Here is a 13668-nt window from a genome sequence, read left to right as displayed (position 1 = left end):
TTCCTAACATCCAGCCTAAACCTCCCCTGGTGCAGCTTGAGGCTGTGTCCTCTTGTTCTGGTGCTGGTTGCCTGGGAGAAGAGACCAACCGCCCAACTGGCTACAACCTCCCTTCAGGTAGTTGTAGATGGCAATAAGGTCTCCTCTGAGCCTCCTCTTCTCCAGGCTAAGCAACCTCAGCCGCTCCTCACAGGGCCTGTGCTCCAAACTCCTCGGCAGCTTTGTTGCCTTTATCTGGACACATTTCAGCAACTCAACATCTTTCTTAAACTGAGAGGCCCAGAACTGGACACAGTACTCAAGATGTGGCCTAACCAGTGCTGAGTACAGGGGGCAGAATGTCTTCCCTGCTCCTGCTGGCCACACTATTCCTGACCCTGGCCAGGATGCCATTGGCCTTCCTGGAAACCTGGGCACACTGCTGGCTCACGTTAAGCCTACCATCAACCAGTACCCCCAGGTCCCTCTCTGCCTGGGCACTCTCCAGCCACTCTGACCCCAGCCTGTAGCACTGCATGGGGTTGTTGTGGCCAATGTGCAGAACCCGGCATTTAGATGTGTTAAATCTCATGCCCTTGGACTCTGCCCAACTGTCCAGCCTGTCAAGGTCCCTCTGCAGAGCCCCTCTATCCTCTAACTGATCAACACCTGCTCCCAACAGTGTCATCTGCAAATTTAGTGATGATGGACTCAATCCCTTCGTCCAGATCATCAGTAAAGATATTGAACAGGATGGGGCCCAGCACTGATCCCTGGGGGACATCACTAGTGACTGGCTGCCAGCTGGATGTGGCACCATTCACCACCACACTCTGGGCTCGGCCCTCCAGCCAGTTCCTAACCCAGCACAGAGTGCTGCTGTCCAAGCCACGGGCTGACAGCTTGGCCAGGAGTTTCCTGTGGGGGATGGTATCAAAGGCCTTGCTGAAGTCCAGGTAGACTACATCCACAGCCTTCCCCACATCCACCAGGTGGGTCACCTGATCATAGTAGGAGATCAGGTTGGGTCAGGCAGGACCTGCCCCTCCTAAATCCATGCTGGCTGGGCCATCCTGTAAGTGCTGAGTGATTGCACTCAAGATGCAAGGAAACCCAAAATTGCTTAATAAAATTAAATTTCTGGTGTGGAGACTGCTACAGTAAAACTTAATGATGGGAAAAGAGAGAAAAATTTTGTTTGAAGAAGCTGGATAAGTTTATCTTTATATTTCACGGCGAGATAATGAATGAGGAATGAAGCACATTTGCCTCTGTTGCCCAGTGCAGTGAATGTCTCAGTGAGAAGCTGTATCACCAACAGCACTAGAAAGTGATGGGTCAAAGGTTGGACTGGAAGATGTTGGAGGTCTCTTTGAACCAGATATATTCTGTGATTCTGTGAAAATTATAAATTTCAAAAAGAAATATGCCTGACCATCACATAAAAAGCATTACCTGAACTGTATTTAATTACAGAATTCACCAATACTCCACTCAGAGATGAGCAGCACACCCCCCAAAATTTCTGATAGCCCAATACCTCATCTTGTCTCACTGTCCTAGAGTTGCAGGCTAGTGTCTTCGGGGCGCAGTGGCACTTACATTGCTTTTCCACTGTGCTGAGACATGTCTAAATGCTCAACAAGGCAGTATGGCACTGCACCAGGACACTGGCACTCTCCAGGTTACTGCAGATCACACTAAGAAGGCACCTGACTTAGAACCCATGCAGACTTCCCTGAGCTATTCACTTCTGCCTTAGCACCCAAAGCAGACATTGATTTGTGGGGTTGGAACACGATGATCCTTGAGGTCCCTTCCAACCCTAACAATTCTTTGATTCTATGATTTGGTTCAGTTTTTCATTCCTGTTAAAATGTGCAGGGTGACAGTGTACAGGCTTTTACAAATGGGTTATGAACCTGAAGTGGAGTACTACAGCTTACCTCTGTGATTCCAGATGGTTCCAGCACTCACTGGTAAAGCTCTCAGCAACTGCTGCATGCTGGCCACAAGAAACACAAATGAAATCCTATCAAGACATTGTCAGGATTGACAAAACAAAGACACATATCATAGAATTTTATGTGATTACTAATGAGACTTGATATCCACACTGTGATTAAAGAGAAAACTTGCTGTCATTTCAATGCTTCCATCACTTTCACATACAACTACTCATAGGCATACATGACTGCAGGATCCCACTGTATACTATGCATTTGCTGCAGGAAAACATGACTTTTGCACAATCTTGCTTCTAGAACTGCCAAAACCTGTGTTCTGTTTCACTAATAGAATTAAAGATCAGGACAATGATAGCACTTACAGGAATAAGAGAGATAGGTTTGCTGGCTGGTCTTCAGAAAGGTACAGATTATTTCTGTTGCCTCAATCTCCAACCGAAACATAAACAAACAAAAACTACAGTGAAGAGTTCATTCAAGAAGAAACAAAAACAAACAGACCAAAAACTCCCACTCTCTAATCCACCCATCTAGCTTTCCAACATGCTTGATTGTGTTATGCAGGAAACCACTCTGAATGAGTTTATTGATTTATTCTAGTCTTCAAATAGAATCACAGTTACAAATAAAGAAATGGATAAACAGGCTTCGCTTTAATTTCTCAAATAAATCTATTTATGGCCAAGAGAATTAAGCAGGGCATATAAGGGTTCAGCATTTGTAGGTAAACCAGGGGGGTTGGACCCAATGATCTCAAGGTCCCTTCCAACCTCTAATATACTGTGATACTGTGGCTTCTTAGTAATAGAAATACTTGTGTATTTCACAGTGATGTCTGCAGATATTTTCCTTTTCTGGTCTTCATGGAGTTATTAAAGCTGTCCCTTGCAATTAGTGCAAAGGAATGTTTAAAAAAGGAGGTTAGTGTAAATGTTATCTAACTGTGGTGTACAGTTACTACCTGGATAGCAAACTATAGAGCAAAGGCTGTTCGCCTACCTCCCACAGCTAAAACTTAGGTACAACATTTCAGAACCAGTTTAAAAATCTCAGTAACTACTCCAACTTTAACAGCCTTAGTGAAAAAAAGATTTCTCTCATAGCAGTCTTAATTGAATCAGGAGTATTCCCCCTAGTGAAGCATAGCAGAATAAGTGTGGCACGAATTGGAAATAGCTAAGATTTGAGTCACCTCTCAGAGATGCAATTCCACTGATTTCAACTAAATTACTTCTGATTTCTGCTATTTTAAGAAAGATAAAAAGAGAGAAAGGAACAGCATTCGTCTTGATTTTGTACCAGAGAACGCCAAAGCAGTTATGCTGGTGACTGCAGTGAGTGCCAGATTGAACTCAGAGACTGAAGAATGCAATTTTTAGATCTAGTAAATTCTATTGCAACTCCCTGGGAGCAAAGACCCAGATAGCCAGTTTCTGCTGAAACTTTTTTGCTGCCCACTATTTGATCTGAAAACATTAATAACAATGGGCAACTCTTAAGGAGAGAAAAATTATCTCAGAAACACCTCTCCCACTGTGCACAAGTAGAGTGGAAGTGCTGAAGTGTTTCCTTTAGCAGGCACTAAAGCAGCAATGTGCAAGACTTCAAACACCACATGCTAGTTTTACTTTAACCACCTAGCAGGAGAGTAATTTCATGAGTGAGAACAACACAACTAAGTACCAGTAATGAATTCTGGAATCCATGGAGTGAAAAGAGTGAGTAGAAAATTCAGGTAACAGTGCCAGAAAGAGTCATTATGCTTGTTCTCAGAGCTGGCCCTGCCTGGAATCTAAGCCTACTCTGTTTTTGGCTGTTTACCATGAAAATGTTAAATCTTGTACTACTTAGCACATATGAACATCAATTTGTTTTCTAACAAATAGAGGAAAAAGCAGTGTTTGAATAATCATAAGACCAATTGAATGACTCAGCCCAGCATGTTTTCTGGAATCTTAACAATCTGCGGTCCTTGCTTTCACCTCACAACATTCATTTTCAAAGTCATCATTAATCTTCAAGAAAAGCATTGAGCTTTGATCATTAGTGCTTGATTACATGGAAAAATAGGCAGATTGTTAATATTAATTTGCTTTACAATAGGCCAAGTAAGTTATCTTCAACTCACAGTGCATTCTACAGCTGCCATCTAATGCAAGGAAATAATGAATGAATTTATTAATTTAAGCAAAGCTTTTTACTAGTGAGATAGAAAATCCTTATTTGTGCCCATGAACACGCCTATTTTACTACCCAACTTCTATTGCATTTTGTTTACCATATGTCAGCCCCCAAGGTAAAGCAATCACAAGCTTTACCTTGACATTTCTATGTAAATTGCTTGAAGTTCTGCATCGAAATCTCATAAGACAAATTTGGTCTTTCAGGGAAATGGGAGAATGTTCTTCTAAAGGCTAGAAGGACAAATTTAAGACCAAAGTCATGGGAATAAAGGTGGACATAAATATTTAAGGCTACAGAAGCCTAACTTCTCAGAAAAGCAGGGAACAATTATTTGGAAATCTCAGCTGCATCCTTAGACTTTAGCTTTCCACAAGCCTTCAGGAGACAACTTGGTGAACATGTCCTATTTTTTTCAATCAGAAAAATATTTTCATGACTCTTCACAGCTAGTCATTGACCCACTAACAGGCGCACAATTCCTGAATTAAGAGAGTAACAAGGCAGTTTTGGCAAGTACTTGTCAGCCGAAGTATGGCAAATCTTTTGGGTGTGGCATTTGCATAAGGTCATCTTTGGCTCTTTGATCACCTTGGGACACAAAAACTCTCTATTTAAAGAGTTCTCCTGCCTAAGAGAAGAACTAAGAGGAGCCCTTTGCAGGGCTAAAGGAAGGGGCAAACAATATCCTCAGCTGCAACTTTGAGCAGATTTCATTCATAATATTTACAGAAAGGCTCCCATTAAAGATAGGCATGGACTGTCTTACAGAGAGGGAGAGGAAGAGGGGCATTAAACCACAGGCATGCTAAGTGGCAGAACTGTTTTTTCACAAGTTTATACTTCTCCATCTTTTGTGTTATACATATAGTCTGAATCACAGACATGTGGGCTGAAGATGACTTCTAGAAACTCCATCACAGATGCAGGCCCAAATAAGTTGACATCACCAGATGCTCATCTGACATGGTCCTAAGAATGCCTAAGGCCTCATACAACTTCCCCAGATGCCTCTCACCATTTTGAATCCACTGTTAAAATTAGATCATTTTTGCTTATTCTGTAACTGAACCAAACATAGCATCGCATGTTCAAGGCATTGCTCCCTAGCCTAGGAGTGACAGAACAATTATTATTCTATTTTCAAGAACTGTTTACATATCAATAAATGTAACCCCTCCTTCCTCAGTCCCCCTCATCTGCCAATCCTGTTTAACAGAAACAAAGTCACTCATTCAGCCTTCCTTCATAGATCATGTTCCCTAAACTTCTTATCACTTCACAGATGTTGATGCATTTGAACCATATTTCAGTATGTCACAATCAATTTGTCAGCCCTAGTGACGTGACACTGTCTTCAGAGACATCATGAACACACGTACCAACAGATTACTTCTTAGCCAATGATCAAAGAATCGCAGAATAATAGGGATTAGAAGGAACCTCCAAAGATCCCTTGCCAAAGCAGGATCACCTACAACAGGTCACATAGGAAAGCATCAAGGTGGGTTTCGACAGTCTCCAGAAAAGGAGACTCCACAACCGTTCTGGGTGTCATAACCCTCACCGTAAAGAAGTGTCTCCTTGATGATCTTCCAGGAGAAACAAATGATCAACATTGTCCTCAAAGCCAAGCAACATTTACATCCATGTGGCTGACCCCTCATTGCATTTCAACATGCAATAATACATTATTATTTTATTATATGTTAATTCTTGTTTTTAAAACAAGGTAGGAAGAGAAAGGCTGCTGATGAAAGCTGCAGTGGAAGATGACAAACTAACATTATAGATGATTGTCCCTTAAATTCAAATATTCCTCATGGGGTTTTTTGAGGTTTCTTTTTTTTGAAGTGGGGGAGAATTGCTCTTTCCTGTGATTGCTTGCTGTTGTCACACAACGTACACTTTCCTCTCCCTCATTATTAAAAAGCACATTCACTTATTTTTCTGCTTTAACTGCCTTCAGAGGATAAAGGACAACAACAGTTGGTATTCATGTAGCAACCAGAGAGCAAATACTACATCAAACCAGAACTCAGATAATTTAATTCATCTCAGGAACATGAGAGATTTGAACTGAACAATTTTTGTGACACAGAGAGTAAGGAAAATTCAACAACATATTGTGAAATTCTTTTATTACAAGCAAGTCTGACAAGGTTTTGGGTCACATCCCCTGATCTAGATTGACTTTTAGAGGTTGAACCCCAAATCTTTGTCACTGGGAAAGAAAGGCTATACCTCGTCTTCAAATTCCTTAGCAGAAACAACCAACATGATGGTTAGGCATTCTTTGGCAATATCTCTAAGCCAAACCCCTCTCACTGTTTTTCACTGAATGATTTTATGTTGTTAGATTATTGCAATGAACATTGCTATGTTTACATAGCATTATATTTTACTATATGCCATGCATGGCAAGTAAACTATTTCTGAGATTACAGTATATAAAGTCAAGGGCCACAAGGGAAACTGGAAAGCCTACTAAGACCATATTGATTTATGAGTACTTCAGAAGAAAAAGCAGGAAAGGAGAGCTATTTCTCTCTCTCCTTTTAGATTACTCCTTTACCATACCAATTACTCTTTTACCATACCAAAATAACTAGTACCAAAATCACTTTTATTCTAAGGACAGAAAACGAGATCAGACTCACACACATCAGACTGTCAGTGGATTTAGAATTTCATAATTCTCCCCTCTACCTCCAGTGCTGGATGTTCCTTTCTTTCCTTCCTCCACGTCTTGCCCTTCCTAATTTTCCAACGGACCACAAAAATAATGAATCTTTCGCAGGTGTCTCTTTTCTGATGGCAAGCGTGACCTGACCCTATGTACAGTGTTTCTACTGCCTGAAATGCCTTGCTTGGTTTTCTCCCTTTTCTCTCTCTCTCGCTGTCCTTCTCTCTTTTAATCTCAGTTGAAGAAATCTTTTGCCCTTTCTTCTAGTAGCTAAGAGCCAAACTAGAAAGGGATTAACTCACCATAGGGTGCCTGTAACTGTGTGAAGCACTGTGGGCAGGATCTGTTGAGTGAGAAGGTTAACAGGTATTAAAGCTCTGCTGCTGCAAACAGTAGGCATGCAATTAGATCTTTGTGCAGAATTAAATATCTACTTAAGCACTAGTTAAGCAAGACTGGGGAGGACAGCTATTTCACCTTAGGAAAAAAAATAAATACCAGTGTAAAGTACAAAAATCCAACAGGCCAAAACAGCATGCCTTAGGCACGTCACATTGCTAGCTACAAAGCAGTAAAACAGGTGAAACTTTTATGAAATCTCAGGGACTAAGACAAGCATGGTACTGTCACCCAGACTGTTAATGGTACATCATTTTTGTCTGGGATTTGTTTTTATTTTTGGGGTGTGTGTGCTCAAATCAGCACCTAGGTGTTCAAGGTGCTTACATCAATCACACCACTGATGCTACCTCATGTGCCATGGCCCATAATGATTCCTTGGCTTAGATTCTAAAACTCGCCACTCCTCTTAAGAAGCTTATTTATCTGTTCTTAAATGACAGAAATTGTCTCTCAAATTATTCTAAAATTACTAGTTCTTTCTCCGAGTTAAAATTACTGAGACTAACGACTATGTTTTGACTAGTCACACAGTGACAAGTGCCAGAGACTGGGAATACATTTTTAAAGACAAAGAAGAGAGTCAGATGGAAGGAGATGACTCAGTTTTAAACTCACCTCTTACAAAAACCTTGATGACACTCACAGACATGGACTGCATTGTCAACAGTTTACATCCCTTTGCTGAATCACTGCTATCGAGTGTTCCACTATTTGTTCCACTGGCCTGCTACCCTCTATTAGTCCCTCATCCTCAGCCAGGAATACTGCTCCCAGTGCAGATCTCAGCAGAGGAACATGGCTGCAGAAACAGAGCTGCCATGCTGGGGAGGAGGAGGCACATCACAATTTAAAAGAAAAGTATACTCCTGAATTTACAACTCTTTCAAGTGTTACATGCACATTTAAAAAGCCACAGCAGAATTCCACACTGCTGTCAGCCCATTCATTTCTGTTCCACGTTTATTGCATTGCAGCATCTGTTTCATGCTGACACTAAGAACAGCTATCTTGCTGTTAGTCAGTCTAAAGTACGAGGGTAGAGCTAACTCCTTCCATTAGGTAAACAAGGCATGACTGCCCCCAGTTATTCAAGGCCCTGTCCCTTCACAGATCTCTAATTATGCACAAAGTCTGGCGTACTGATCCTTCATTCTCTGCCCCAACAATAGTAATAGATTATGCTTCTTCAGAAGCAGCTGCCTGTAAAGGACTAAATAAGCTCTTCACATATTTTAACCTGAAGTAATGGCAGCTAAGTGGTAAAAATACTAAGCAATCCCCACTGCTAAAAGGAAGATCAAAGACCTCAAGTGGAAAAGCAACACCTACATTTGCAGAGGTCCCTGAAGACCACTGAGAAAAACTGAAAAAAAGAGGTCATTCTATTTATCCTGGCATTTACTTGCTGGAATTGGTCCCTTTTTACTGATCCTGTCAGGGTTGCTATGTAAATTAAAACAATAATTTTCATTTATTCAGGGAATGCACAATGCAGGGCAAGATAGTCAGACATGTTAGACCCTTTGCAAACTTCAAACCCAGCAAGCAGCAAAACCACAGTGGCAAAATCAAACTTTTTATTTTACTTCCATTGGAGTACTTTGTACTACCCTGGTCATCCTCTGGGAAGACCTTTCTTTTCCTTATGGATCTTTCTGGACTGCAGGCAATACAGGAGAAATTAAGAACACAGAGTGAAAGCATTTGTGATAACAGTCCACAGAAAGAAAGAAACAATAAGTGGTGTGGGTTTTTATTACACTATGCTCTAACTTTGTCTGAAGAGCAGCAGGGCCTCAGCAGCACATACAATGTTACACTCATGATGTTATCACCGCACAACCCCCACTACCAGAGCTGTAAAGTCAGCCCACCCTGGCACAGCTTTGGGCAGCAATATAGCCACTCATCTGGACTTTATCTCTTTACTCTATTTGGTATATCTTGCACAACTCCTTTAGACAAAGCAAAATGTCATCCAACACAAAGGTGCTGTAAGTAATAGTACTCTTTAGCTCCCACTTCTAGTGAAAAATCTGTGGTGAAATGAAAGGAAGGAAGAAAATGTAGCACTTGGAACAAAGGGTTTTGACATTTTGGGCAGGATTCTTTTCATGGGGTTGGTTACGAAGCAGATCAGAAGTAAATGCTCAGTTTTGATCCTAACAGCATAAACCCCATTATACTAAATCATTCCCCATGGAAATGTTTCAATACATATGAAACTGTCAAAAACCTCCATTATACACATAAAGTGTACTATGCCATGTACAAAAAAAAACCTAAAAACCACAAAAAAACAAACAAACAAAAAACCCTACACCCTAGAGAGAAATGGGAAAGATAAGTAAGAATCTACCAGAGAGGCTGGGCAATTCCTAAATGGCAAAGGGTCAGAAAAAAATCTTCAGGTTACACTGTAAAGTATTCCCATTATCTTTGTGACTGAGTAGAGTGAAGGAACTGCTATCAATAAATTTCCATATGTTTTATTGTTTGGCTCACTGCAGCTAATTTCAATTTTCACTGACTTGTGTACATGAAAGTGGTTTCAGTTAAATTCCCTTCAGCTGTGTGACAGAAAAGGCACACACTCTCCTCCAACACAAGTCAAGGCTGTAACAACTTGTGAACTGCCCAATGTGTTTAGTACAAACAGTCCCATCATATCTAGTGCAGTACGTCTACAATTGCTGCACCATCAGCACTGACAGGAAAAATATGGTTTGCCTAGTGTAGGGGGGCTGACCCTGGAATTGTCAAAAAATGCACAGCATGGATAGACTAAAATGCATTAAAAAATTCAGTGGTTGCAAGAAGGTTTCAATGTGCACACTAACAATTCCCCTGGTGCTCCCCTCTGCCGGGAAACTCAGTGTAACAATAGACATAGGAAAAACTGACTTTTTCCTCTATAAAGAAAAATCATCATCAAAAACAGAGTCTCAAGAGAGATCACCAAAGTCTACTTTATAATAGCTAAAAAAAAAAAAAAGAAAAAAAGGGCATAAAATGGAAAAAAAGCAAAGTTAAAAGCATTCTATCCTTGAATTAATAACATATTTGTGTTGTTGCTCTGGTTTTAAGTTCATTAATATTCCTCAGAGACCTCAGAACTATGAAAATGCTTAGAGGTAAGAATGCATTTAAGCGCAGTGATGGGTAAGAAACAGTAGCTTGAACTCTGCAGAATTAAGGATTATGTTTAAATTTTCTGTGGCTGATTGGGCAAAAGTAAATTGTAGTGTCTATTTGAATGTCTTCTTTTTCCCCTCATTCATTTCCAATACATGAGAAATGCATATCACTGTATTTAAGACTAAACATTTGCTCCTTTGTATCACAATTAGAGACTTCACAATAAAAGAGAAAGAGGCTATTAGAGGGCTCAGAAGTGCTTGACCTTTCTAGTAATATAAGCAGAAAACAATTTCCCACTGACAGAATTAGTGCACATTCTTCACATGATTTTGATTTTTTATCAGAAGAGCAAGTAAACCTGATTCTATTTCTAAACATTAGAGATGAGCAGCTTTCATCCTCATTCCTTTTCCCACTTTCATTTTGTTTTGCACTATACTAATGCTGAAGCTTTACTGTGCCCACAAGCAATTTCTGTAGAAGAGAGCCATACCCAGCCATGTTTTTCCTCTGTGCAATAAAGATGGGAATCACAGGGTTATTTGATAGCTACACATCTGAAGCACACCTCCATCTCAGAAGAAAGGAAGTATTCAGTAAGGCAACATAACCACTAACGGTGGCATTCTATCCACTTACCACTGCACAGAGTAAAATAAGCCCAACACAAGCAAAGAAAAAAGCCACAAGTTATAAACTGGCTTGATGACCAAGCATTCCACACTTGAATTCCTTTGTGTTGCAAAACATTCTGTACTCTACCATATTAAACTGTGATTGCTAAATGTTTATTGCCACCCCTGCCCTTAGCTTTTCTTAGAAATAGCAGCACCTGCAAGATGGTATAGAGGAAGTGGATTAATATCTAATATCTTCTATGCACCCTAATAAATTACAGCCTGTATCAGAATCCACTGCTATAAAACGTGGCATTGAAAGGTAGTCAAATGCCTTGACCAAAGTCCATTTAGTGGAACTGAGTGGACAGCTAGAAGCAAGAATCACTTCAGTCCTCTCCTTTCAACTTTTCTTTACAGTGCCAATCTAAATGAATTTTTTGTTTGGATGACAGTATGAAAATACAGTCTGTTGAAGTCTGTTCTTTTTCAGAAGCCTGAGAACCCCGCAGGACTGAGGGTAGCCAGACTTTAACTGTACTAAGGCAGTGTTTCATGACTGCTGTCTTTTGGCTGCATTCAGTATATTTTTGTAGGATGATAAAGTTTGCCTTTTTGGCTGTTTAAGGGCTGAATTGTTTTTTGCTATATCAAAATAAGAAGTGTATGTTGATGGAATAATTGCTTATGTCTTGATTAAACACAATTAGTATGTCTGAATTTCTAACGTGAGCAAATATTTAGATGTATTGTGAATCCTTACTGCCTTAAAGGACAGAGAAATTTGGATTAAATAGAAATAGTCCCATTTATCGCTGCAGAAATATTTAAAGGGTTAGTGACTAAACTGATGAAGAGCTGATTGGTGTAATTGTAAAGCTACAGTCAAATAACTCTGGGCCCCTCAGTTTACGAAAGATGTTGAGTTGCTGGAACGTGTCCAGAGAAGGGCAACAAAGTTGATGAGGAGTTCGGAGCACAAGCCCTGTGAGGAGAGGCTGAGGGAGCTGGGGTTGCTTAGCCTGGAGAAGAGGCTCAGGGGAGACCTTATTGATGTCTACAACTACCTGAAGGGAGGTTGCAGCCAGGTGGGGGGCATGGTCTCTTCTCCCAGGCAACCAGCACCAGAACAAGAGGACACAGTCTCAGGCTGCATCAGAGGAGGTTTAGGCTGGATGTTAGGAAGAAGTTCTTCACAGAAAGAGTGATCGGCCATTGGAACAGATTGCCCAGGGTGGTGGTGGAGTCACCATCACTGGAAGTGTTTAGGAAGAGACTGGATGGGGCACTTAGTGCCATGGTTTAGTTGATTAGATGGTGTTGGGTGGTAGGTGGGACTCGGTGATCTCAAAGGTCTTTTCCAACCTGGTTAATTGTGTGTTCTGTATTCTGTATAGTAGCTGGGGCTTTTTGTTTGGTTAGTTTTTTCATACATACAGACTTATAATAAACCTGCAATAAGTTAACTTATTTTATAAGACAGCTTCTTATGTTTTCACTAGCTGTAAAGGAAAGACTTATGAGAATGATTAAAAAAAAACCAAAGAAGTAAAATGCAAATTCAGGTCAGTTTGTGTCTTCAGGTGCCTATTTGATAGGAAAAATGTATTTGCAAAGAAAATCAGATTTATTCTACATTCTAATTTTTCAGCATCATGAGGAATGAAACAGCAATGTAGTCAAACAGTGCATATTTTGCCACTCGTCACATTTTGCAGGTAGAATGAACTTACTGCAAATAGGTCAAGCTGGTGCCACATATTGCTGTTATCCCCAAGGTCTGAATAAATTAAAAACAACAACAACAAACCAAACCAAAAAAAACCCCACTATCAATAAACCCAGACCTGTGAAGCTGGCAAAAACGTCATGCAAATTTTCATTAACTACATGTACAGTACACTTAACTTAGAAGGTTAATGTTGGCATATTTGAAAACTCTAAAGTACTAAAATAGTTGAAAGTCTTCCTTACTTACATTATCCCATGTTTTTATTCTCAAGCAAAACAGCTGTTCCAAATGTCTTGTAGCTCATTTTCTATGAGCAGTTTCTGCAGAGTCAAGACGCTTCATTCTTTTAGAGGATTACAGCTTTGGCTGATGAAAGACTAGAGCAGAAATGCAATAGAGTCAGAATCCTGTAAGATTTTTAAAGCCTTAAAATATACAGTTATTGGATTAAAAGTTGACTAAATGACATAAGTGATGAAAATAAGAAGAAAAGAAACCAGAAAAAAAAACATTTGTTAGAGGTAATCATGACATGGCCCTGGAATGGGTTGTCCAGGAAGGTGGTCGAGGCCCCATCCCTGGAGGTGTTTAAGACCAGGCTGGATGAGGCTCTGGCCAGCCTGATCTAGTGTGGGATATCCCTGCCCATGGCAGGGGGGTTGGAACTAGATGATCCTTGTGGTCCCTTCTAACTCTGACTGATACTATGATACTATGACTCAACAGAAGTCAGTCCTATTGACAATACAGTATTCAGAATCTGGAGGTAAATGCTACATCCCTGCTAATGCAACTAGCAGCAAATGGAATGCTGAACAATGAAGAGGAGAGGGTATACATTCAGAAGGGACCCAGATGCTTGTTAAACTGAGTCTACACAAAACCCCCAAAGTTGCAGTGCATCCATTTTTAAGTTATAAACCCACAGATAAAGACTGCCATCCACACCTACAGAGAGAAGGA

The 13668-nt window shown here is 40.4% G+C and overlaps 1 long non-coding RNA gene across 1 annotated transcript in view; it reads right to left on the bottom strand.

The window, feature by feature from the left end:
• The window catches only part of LOC137442002 (uncharacterized), a 363940-nt gene extending 350874 nt beyond the window's left edge, over positions 1 to 13066 (bottom strand). Inside the window, exon 1 of the long non-coding RNA XR_010987559.1 lies at positions 12952 to 13066. This is a non-coding gene — a long non-coding RNA (uncharacterized lncRNA). The remainder of the gene's footprint in view (positions 1 to 12951) is intronic.
• Between the last annotated feature and the right edge of the window lie 602 nt (positions 13067 to 13668).

This window comes from Melanerpes formicivorus, unplaced genomic scaffold, assembly GCF_026170545.1.
Source record: "Melanerpes formicivorus ecotype bairdi unplaced genomic scaffold, bMelFor1.0.p_v2 SCAF_6, whole genome shotgun sequence".
In the NCBI taxonomy this organism is placed as follows: domain Eukaryota; kingdom Metazoa; phylum Chordata; class Aves; order Piciformes; family Picidae; genus Melanerpes; species Melanerpes formicivorus.
Note: the sequence above shows the minus strand (reverse complement) of the source record. Positions and strands in the feature narration are given on the sequence as shown.